Source organism: Epinephelus moara, chromosome 1 (assembly GCF_006386435.1).
Source record: "Epinephelus moara isolate mb chromosome 1, YSFRI_EMoa_1.0, whole genome shotgun sequence".
Taxonomy (NCBI): Eukaryota; Metazoa; Chordata; class Actinopteri; order Perciformes; family Serranidae; genus Epinephelus; species Epinephelus moara.
The window spans coordinates 30,873,118-30,883,999 of record NC_065506.1 but is presented as its reverse complement, the minus strand read 5'-3'; positions in this window follow the sequence as shown (position 1 = coordinate 30,883,999).

The window sequence follows — 10,882 nt, the reverse complement described above, 5'->3', positions numbered from 1 at the left end:
TAAACATATTCATCCAGTTTTAAATGCATTTATTGATTTTTCTAAAATTTATTTATTTATTTATTTATCTATGATTTTGGTTTCTTCCATCTTCCATAGACTGTTGTTCCTTTCACTTAATGATTGAGAGTTTGCACTTCTACTTAAACTACCCATTGAATTTGGGGGTTATTGTGATGTTAATGCAAAGAAAATGTGAACAGAAATGTTTCCCACTATGTTTCCATCTGAAACATAATGATGAGAGCCTCACCAAAATATTTTTTTTTAATTTTTTAAACCAATACTTTTGTGCTAATACAGTAATTCTTATTTAGAATATTAGGGGTAAATAACTTATGGGCTCATGAACCCCCTCGCTTTCTCCCTTGCAACCTCCCTCTTTCTATCCTTTTGCCTTTTTCTGGGCACACACACACACACACACACACACACACACACACACACACACACACAACCACACAATAAACCGACACGTGTGCCTGCCCTCTCCCATTGTTCCTGTGGTATTGTTCTCAGTGGATTTGCGCGTATCATTCGCTTCACCGATACATCTGCCAGCCCTGATCCATTGTCCAGCAGCGTGCCACACAGACAGGCATCAATTAGGCAGGCCGTCCCTTTCTGTAGAGATGTGATTGTTTTGGCCTGGTCTCCATCGCAGCACCTGTCTCACACATGTTGGTGTCCTTTGATGGGCCATAATTTAACCCCTGTTCAAATTACCCGGGTGTAAAAATAGCGTGTGCATGTTCAGCTAATGATTAGCTCACTTAAGATCTCTTTACTGTACAAAACATTACAACCAACTTTTACAATACAGCAATTATGACTCAATTGCCATTTTTCATGTAGGCCCAGTTGAGGGGCATCATGGTCTTTAACACATATAAAAGACTTATTAAACTTTCTATATATTATTAGTGCTATTCTTAAAGGCTTTTAGATTATTAAGGTCAGCCCCTGTGGAGCTCACTTTAAACTGAGTGAGGAGAGAAGTTGATGACAGAGCACAGAATCATGACAGGCATCACAGGGTCTCACAGAATGTCCATTTACTTATACATCAGGTTGATGTCATATCAATAGCTTCAAAAATGAATCTGTGAATGATCAAATTGAATGTCATTGTGGCACATCAACTATTCCATTATTTATTTAGTGTCTTTTTTAAGATATATTGACTCTGCATTCAGATATCTTTGTTATCTCAGGGACCGTTCAAGAGTTTTGAACACATTTGCGTATTCGTCTAACGTTTGTTTTCAAGTCACATATTTTAACAACTGGCACCGTTCAGTGTAAACACTCAAACTGCAAAGAAAAAGCTATACATACATTGTTCAGTTAAAGTGTTTTCAAACTCTAGTTGACATATATAGTGCGTAAAGTACTTTATTTTATTTGTCCCCTTGAGAATTTTTTTTTTCATTTTGTTGTTATTTTTCTCGATTTACACACCAACACATTCTCACTCTGACCTTGTCATATATCGACGTTTGGTCATGGACTTTCCACGTCCAGATACGCTGTGAAAGGTACCCTGGGTGCGCTGCGTGTAGCGTTTTGGGTGACATGTCAAGTTATGCCTGTTACATGCATTGTCATCTTTCAAAATACACTTCCATTTTCACAGGAAATTGACCCTTTTACATACAGTCTCTTTCAAAATAAACGCACTACGTCGGTACAATACTGCAAATTTAATTATTTTTTCCATCAACAACAAACACATGTGGTTGGGTTTAGGCAACGAAAGCATGTGGTTGGTCGGTGTTTGTTCAACCCATCCTCCCACCGTACTTTTGTCACCTTAACTTCCATTCCTGTCCCGCTGTGTTTCCCCCTCACACCCCCTAGTGCCACTAAACTATAATGGCGACCGGCCGCATATCATGATGACGTTAAAGACAGCTTTTTTCGTCAGTGTGTGACGCCGCAAGTCACTGCCAAAGCGCCAGATTTCAATGACTCTGGAGTGAGACCAGGTTGTACACGCTCATACAGGCATGCATCATGGCGGGATGTTCAGGATGATGGGTTACCGCAGCACAGCACCCTGAGCAGTTAGAGGTTTCGGTGCCTTGGTCTAGGGCACCTCTGCATTGCCCAGGAAGTTCACTGGCACCTCGAAAGCTAACACTCTGTATCTGGTCTGCGTGGAACTTAAACCGGATACCCTCCACTTCCAAGCCAAGTACCTACAGACTGAGCTACTGCCACCCCATTTCAACAATTTTGAAAATGTTATCCAGAAATACTATACTAACTTCTCATTAAGTATTCCTTGGCATTTCTCTGCCTTTATTAGATAGTTGGCAATAGATAGATGACAAGAAATGAGGGAAAACAAAGATGGGTAATGACATTTAACAGAAGTCGCAAACCAAGGTCAAACGTGAGACTTGCAATTCATGGTCAGTACCTTAATCCCCTAACGCCGGGGCATCCCAGCTCTCTAGACTTCGTCAACGGTTAGGTTACAGTTTAGTTTTGCTCATTAGATTTACTTGTAAAGTGTCAGTAAAGTTGCAGTATCTATACTTGAGTAGGTATTATAAAACTGTCTCAAGCACTACCTACAGTTTAATTCTCCACAGTCTGAATGCTGTTTCAAGGGACTTTCTGTGCTGCTGAATAGATACAGTACTGCTCACTGCTACAATATGGTTTTGCTTTTGTTGACATGGCAAAGTTTAAATGTAAAGAAACTGAGTTTTGGCACAAAAGCACAAACCAGTCAAACTGCATTCATTGCACATCTTGCTTTTCTAATAAAACCACCCCAGCAAAAGATGCTGTCCTGCATATGAACCTCTTTCAAAAATATGTTGTCTCTCAACTCTGAAAATTACAAGCGCTGCAGATCATTTCACTTTATATTGTTTCCTCTGGATAAACAAAACAATAAAAGCATTGTAGCAGGCCCTGACTAGTACCATAATGGGACTGTTATTTGGATTCACCTCTGTTAGGTTTGGCCAAGAACTTTGACATATTAGACTCTGCGAACAAAGACTGCAGGAAGTGAAGAGCAGTGATTGGATAATGAAAGCCAGAGCAGAGGGCTGTAAGAAGCCAGAGTTCTTAAAAAAAAGAACCAGACAGCACTCACAACACATGTGGACAACTCATATGTGCACTTGTAACAATCAGATATAATACACAACAGCTGACTCAGGCTAGTGTCTAGACCAGCATCTGACCTGCAGGGTTGTTTCTCGGGGTCACAGCGCTTCAAAAAGGCTTTGAAAAGGACTCTTGTTTTGGCTGAAATTACACCAGCTACCCTATAAACTCCCACACGTCAACAGTCAAAGGATACAATACAATACACCCTGTCATAAAAATAAAGTTTCAAACTGTAATTATGTCCACATCATGACTCAAATTGAATATTTGTATATTAGTAATAGACATAATGATATAGTTCCTGAGTCTGTCTTTTATCTCAAACCTTTATTTTGATATAAAACATGTATAGATAATAAAAGCAAAAGATTTATTGAAGAAGTATACATTGTAGTAAACTAACTTGAAATGCACGATTTCACCATTTCATTACAGTGGATCAAATGCCAATTTGTAAACATTTCATGCAAATTTAATGCAAATCCATAGTGAATCACAGAAACATGAAAAATACACAAATTACAGCAGTGCAGAAGAAGTCACAGTGTGTCTGGGAAGCAGAAGCCGCCGCACACTCCACTAATCACACTAAAAAGCTTTTGTAAAACATTAAAAAAAGCAACAGTACCGAATAAAAGTCCTTGTTTTCTGTGGTTTCCATATGTCAACATCCACTGATGTGCATTTCATCTATGTCCGCATGGATGGAGCAGAAGTAAATATTAGCTTGTGTACAAAAAGATACTGTTAATCTGTTCTCAAACTTCATGGTTTAAAAGAACCGCAGCTAATTAACCGCACACCAAAACAGGAATACATTTTAATATTGATCCCCTTATGTCCCTGGTGCATTGTCTGTGTGCATGTGTGTGTGTGTGTGGGTGCATGTGCGTGTGTGCAGGCAAGAGTATGATTATGAATATTTTAAGAGCACATTTAACATGGCGAAGCCAGAGCAGCCTCGGTGAGGGATTTGCGCCTACTCTTCAGCTAATGACCCCAGGCGCTTCCAGCAAAGCTTCTTCATATTTTAAAGAAAGTCGATAGAGCTGCAGCCCAGTCAGCAGCATTAAGATTCATACAGACGCCACAGGGACCCTGAAAAAATTAATAACACGCGTGTCTAACAATCCTTCCTGCGATTTAGTGGAGCACCCAAGCTCTCTGCCTGAAATGCAAAGTAGTAATGAACACACAGATAAGATAAATTCTGAACATGCATCCCCTACCCCTCAAGTCAATGCACAAACACACTCTTTACACACACTCTTTCCTTCATCCTCTGCTCAACAAACACACCCAATCACCTTCCCGCACTTCTGACCAAAGGTATCCAAACACACTCCTTTAATCGCTCTTCACTCCACGGTTTCACTGCCTGACTTTTTTCTCTTCTCCTCTTTGTCTCTCCTTTTAAAAAATGAGAAGAAAGCACAAATCCAAGGGCTCTAAAAGACCAAAGATGGCACTACTGAACAAAAGATTTTTTTTCCCACTTTGCCTGGCTGTAATGAATTTTTCAAGACTTCTCATCTGCAGGTGTGCAGAGGCATTGACAGGTCCTCTCACTGCAAGGTTAGCCTTTGTCTAGAATCCATCTCAACAGCTCTTTACTTGTTTACAGTTTGCCAGAATTGTTCAGGCTGCACTGCTGGTAGCGCTTCCTATCGTCCGATGAGATGAGGATGCTAAGTGCACACATACATTTACAGTATGTTTGTATGTATTCCTTCTTTCTTTGATATATTACAAGAAATGAGAAAGTGTCAGCACACTTGTGAAGAGAGCTGTTGTTCCTTTGTGTGTCTTTCCAAATGTAAACTAAGGTTAAATAAATAAATGAATGAGAATCCATGAAATTATCTGGATAGTTTAGACTTTCAAAAGACTTAATTTTTATTCTAGATACCTACAATCTTAGAATTAAGGCACTATAGAACCTTGGTTCCTCCGCTTGTCCCCATAGGAGGACTTTTTGGTTTTCGATAAAACCTTTTGTTAAGGTTTCACCTGGTAACCTTTCACAGGGTTCTATCGACAACCCAGTGTAAAGAGTTATAGCTAGAACCATCTGTGAAAGCTTCCACCCAGAATCTCCTATGTGATGAAGTGATGAAGTTACACCATTGGTCTAGAAATTCTGAGTGATGACATGAGGATTGGTCTTTTCCCATTGGCCTTTGCTCTTTCAAAATGAATAGAGTGCTCCAGGGATGAACGTTTTTCTGTGGGCCAATGGCGTTTATGGTTCTTACACGTTTTGTTTAGCCAGATAATCTTCACAAATGAAAACATCTTTTATTTTCTTTATAGCCCAAATGCAATCCCTGACTTAAAAAGCTAACATTAGGCCATAAACAAACTACGCTACAGTTACATTATTTAACATCCCTACCACAACAAGGCAGTAAAGCTGTGGTCAGCATGATGATGTTGTGTAGTCTCATGTAGCCACTCGTTAGCAACCGCCTTTTCTTAGGACACGTTCAAGCTTCAGAATTCACGAGTGGGCGATATGCTGACATATGTCGTAGAAAAAGAATGCCAAAGTCTCTTGAGCTTGTGTTGACCACAGACCTTATTTCAGGCATCTAAGCAAAAACCCACTAAAAATCCCCATTGAATTTGAGACAAAGAACCTGAGCGCAAAAATGCTAACTCATTTTCGGGGACTCATTCCTGGGGCACTGAATAGGTGCTGACACTGACAGTCCTGTATTACTGTACTACTCATTTTCTGTCACCATCAGAATACTTTAGCAGTCATCCTCATCAGATGCTACATATTGCCAACATATTAGCGACATCAGGAATCTACAGCTGTTGAAGTCGTGCTGCTGATGAGTTGTGGTTTGCAGTTTGTAGTTCTGAAACGAAACGCAATATAAAGGCAATGTTGCTCTGTAATGAGCATCAGTACGACGTATGGTGCTGTCTGGGTAGCATAGCATGATAGCATGCACTCTTGTCACAGCATACGAAATCACATTGCTTTCATCGGATAAGTTCCTTGAGGTAGAAAGGGGTTTCTGGCACAACTTCACCGATTCACAAGGTGCATGGAGAGTGAGGAAACACTGAAAAATGTCAAAAGAGCTCCAGCAACACTTGTGGTATGGAAAAAAAACTTTTTTCATCGGATAAGTGACAACTTTGTCTGGCTCATTTTCTGTAGCCATTGTAACGTTACAAATAGAAGTATGGGGGAATTAGCAAGCTAACTTGCTAACTAGGCAGCCACCCGCCAGCGATGGCATTTTAGATGAAGGAAAGTGAGGATCACCTTATCAGTTCATCAGTATGACACAAGCCAAAACGTTATTGACAACCATGTGTTACAATGTCAGATATTATTGTGGTGAATTAATTATGAATAAAGTCCATTTGATGCTCGTTTTGTTTATGTTTTGTTTTTTTTACCGTTTCATCACTACTACAAGTGCAGCTGTATCCAGTATCTCACTATCCTCATTCATATTTTAAGAAGCTACAAATTATATTCAGCCACACAAATAAGCCTGAAATCAGAACAGAAGTTCAGAGAATTGTTGCATAGGGATGATACACTGTCGAATCTACTTGCATGGGTGTGAAAAGGCAGGTTTTCAGAACGTTGCAGAACGGCGCATTGCAAGTAGCTGCATGTTTCAACTCGACTTGTCAGGAATCTTTGGGCTGAACTGAACTGTGGTCTTATAAACCCTTGAAGAACCTTTTCTTTAAAAAGGGTTGTTCAGGGGCAAATGGTTCTGGGTAGAACATCCTCCCCTCAGGAAGAACCCTTTTGAAGCCCTTAAACATTTATTCAGTATGACAATGGGCGCATGCATTAGGAGGGCGTGCTCAAATCTGTTGTAGAGTTGTAGAAATGTAAATTAAATGACATAGGTTGAGTTTTCGGACTACCAGGAGGTGAGGAGCTGTAGTGCAGTAGGCAGGACAACGGTACAGCAGTAGGCTTTGCCCTCCCTGTGAGGCTAGACAACATATGGCACTGTCTCCCAGAGAACAACACACCACCCAAGCAGCCTGGCAGCCTCAATGTGTGTGTGTGTGTGTGTGTGTGTGTGTGTGTGTACAGGCAAGTGAGGATGCGTGTGCCTGCTTGTAGTATGTTCATGTTTTCAGAGGATGGAACAAGACAGATGCCTGCCAAGTTTCTTAGCATGGCAGAAGAAATAAATTGATGATGTATGGAAAATGTTTCCCCTTCCACATCCACACAAGCTGAACAGACATTAAACATGACAAACATTTGCAAGGCTTTCAGACGGATTAGAAACAACCATCTCCTGATGTGAACTCAGAACATCTATTTTTATCTAAGCCATATCATGAACATGCTTTAAAGAGTGAAAGAAGATGGAGGAACTAAATATTTCCCATTACATCTGGATGTAATAAAGTGCAACCGTATGCAGCTTTCGCATGCTTGTTTGAATGAGCTGCTATAACCCTTTCAGAGGCAGCATTATGTTGAGGATGCAGGGCAGAGTTAGTGAGCTGAGCGGAAGTCTTGATCGTCTGTCTAGCAGAATAGTTTCCATTTTCATGTGTGTGAGTTAAAAGGGAAAGAGGAGAATCAATAAGGCATTAGTGGAAAGCCATCAAAAAATTCTGCAGCGATCTGAAGCTTATTACAGCCCGTAGGTCAGGAAGCTGGATATCATTTATTTAGGGTGAGTTACCTTAAGACTACAGTTAAATCAACTTTATTCCGTCCATTTGACCACGGCGTCTGCCTCAGTTATTCAGAGAACGTGTAAATTACAATAACAAGTTGCAGCCGTTTTCACATAACCTTTATTGATATACAGTGTTTGTCCCCAGTGAATTAATATGACATTTTATAAAAAATATAAAGAGGGAGCAATTCTGCAAACAGACTGCTCTCTACAGTAAGTATCTTGACTCAAAGATCCTGTGCCAACCCCAACAGTGAAGACCCACAGCATATAGCCACTCCAAATCCTCTAGTGGAGACATCTCTCTCTAAGGCCATGATGAGAGGCTCATGTAAGCAGCTCATCAGCAGCCTGTTTGCCCATATGTGCCTCACACCCCACAGTCCCCAGTGGGTCCTGGCTCTGTGCAGTGATACCATCTCATCTGCCAGCATGGACCACTTGGAAAAAACCCCAATCCCTCTTCTGGTTGGCCTATTCTGCCCTCACTGGCTCGTGTTATGATCTGCACAGAGAGTGCAGCCAGTCTGTCCACCAAGTCAAGTACCCAATGAAGGCTTGGCTGCCAGAAACAGAACATATACAGGTGAATAAGAGAGGTTATGAGATGCAACTGAAAATCCAGCCCTGCCTCACAGAAATTACATTTATATACAGCTAATTTGAAACAATAAATATGTTTTGAGGGGAACGTAATGCCTGGCAAATTGTGTTTCCATTAACATAATGAGGAGATGTTGCTAATTAACACATCTGGCAAGTCACAAAAATGTTGATACTGAACGTATTAGCAAAGTGTTTACTGACAATGTAAATCAGTTGTTTCCCACCAAAATAGACCATTTTGCAATACACTATCCACTCATAGTGACTACAGCATTATTTTTATGACCTTTTTTAATCAACATTTAACCCAAATCTTTCTCTAAATTCAACCAAAGTGCTCTTGTTGCCAAAATCTAAGACAGGAGTCTGGATGCGAAGTTCTTGTGTCAAAGTCCTGCATTTTTTACTCCCACCATCCTCCCCAACTACCTCCTACACTCTACATCAATACAGTGTTTCATTGCCCAACAGAAATGTTGTCACTGAAGAATCCAGGCTGTGATTACGGTGCCACAACGTAATTAAGACAGAAGTTTTATAACATAAACATAATTTTTAGGAGGCAGGGTTGGATTATCAGTGGAGGCAAGCACATATGGTCTCACAGTAGACACACACACACACACACACACACACGGTGCATCAACAGTAAGAAGTAAAAACTAAAACAAAACACACATAATCCAAATCTTAAAAAATTCACTTTTTCTGGTACGCAAAATTCACAACACACATTCTTGACTCAGAGCAGGAGGAAGAGAAGCAGTCGTAGCGCTGTTTTGTCAAATCACTAAGGTGTGAATCCTCGGGGCCAGTATTGATGATGACATATGCTGTGGTAAGCAGACAGACAGGAAAGCAGGGTCCAGTGTCATATCTGCAGTGTGTCTGCAGGTCCCGCGCGGCGATGGTTCGCTTATCCCCCTGCCACCACACATATGTTTGGGAAACGGAACAGTTGGACGTGGCCGAGGGCTAAAATGGGTCAGACCGACACAGATGGAGAAAAAACTCCCACTGGGTCACTGTCAGATGACTAACACCCACAGAAAAAAAAAAGTGAGGGAATATGTGTGTGTAAGGGAGAGATGTAGTCAAATTTTGACAGATTTTAACAGCTTGCCAACATTTCTCTTGAAACAAGCCTAGAAATAAATACTAACAAAACAAGTTTTGAATTCAAATTAGGTCACGCTGTACTCGAGTAGCCAAGAGCAAACCACAAACTCTAGAGAAAGATGTCAAAAATTCCTGACATTAAATTCGGCTTTCTGTTTCTTCTTTTTTTTTTTTTTTAACTTTTCTTCCCTCTACTGTTTCCCTTAACTTTACTTCATGTATAAACAGAGCCAAAACTATATGATCAATAAAAGTCTCTGCTCAAGCTGCCATTTAAAGGAATACTTCACCCATAAAATGACTACATGGAAAACAATTAGTCATGCTTTTTTAGCAAAATATGCATGTGTTTGGGAAGTACTAAACATATGACTGGATAAATGAGACGTGGATTATACTACATGGGTTATGAGAGAGTTTGAAAATGGGTATTTCGATATAGTTTACTGTTTTTAAACATGGTCCCCAATAAGTATAAGTTTTCTTCATGAATTTAAGGTAACATGACACGACTAACTGATTTACAAATGTTCATTTTTTGGGTGAAGTATTACTTTAATACTGCAAGCGTGATCACGATTAACACAGTTTTTTGTGTATCGTTATCAAACTTTGATAGCTGACATTTGGGATAAATTGAAAGCTTTGTGTTTTTGCCCTTGGAACATGAGGGCTTCAAGAAAAATCAATTGGCAATGCAGGAGACACTAAACACATCTCTGGACAGATGGAGAGGAGTTCGTATTTAATGCATCTCAGTGATGAAATGGATTAATCCAAACCAGATATTTTCTGAGATAAAATGTAAAAATATATATATAGTGTCAGTGAAATAATGAGGCAATCTTCAGACAAAGCTGTCAAACTCTTTCTCCAATCCATGGTGTCACAGCTATAATGTATTCAGGGCGCTTCAGGCAAATGTCCTTGGTTGTCAAACCCTCCATTAGAAATTGAATGTGAGGAAATAATTGCAGAGTTGAAAGGTCACTCGCCCATTTGTTCATTATGAAAATGGGAACAGAAATTCCTTTTAGAGTAATCCTTGGCTGTCTTTTGATTCGATCTTTCAACACCATTCCCCAACACAAAGAGATGGGCCGGTGCTGCCTGGTGAAGAGCACTGAGTCCAAAATGCTTTGCCTTTCTGAGTGTTGTGTTACTGCCACTTATGTTTGTCTTTTGCTCACTGTGCTTTTGTTGATTTGATACTTTAAAAAAAATCACCTTTTGTAAACCAAGAGCTTCCAGTCATCTGTAAGTTGTTTCTCCCTGAGCCGCTGTGAAAGCACTTGGTGCAGATACAACACAAAGAGAATCATTACAGAGCATCCTTCATC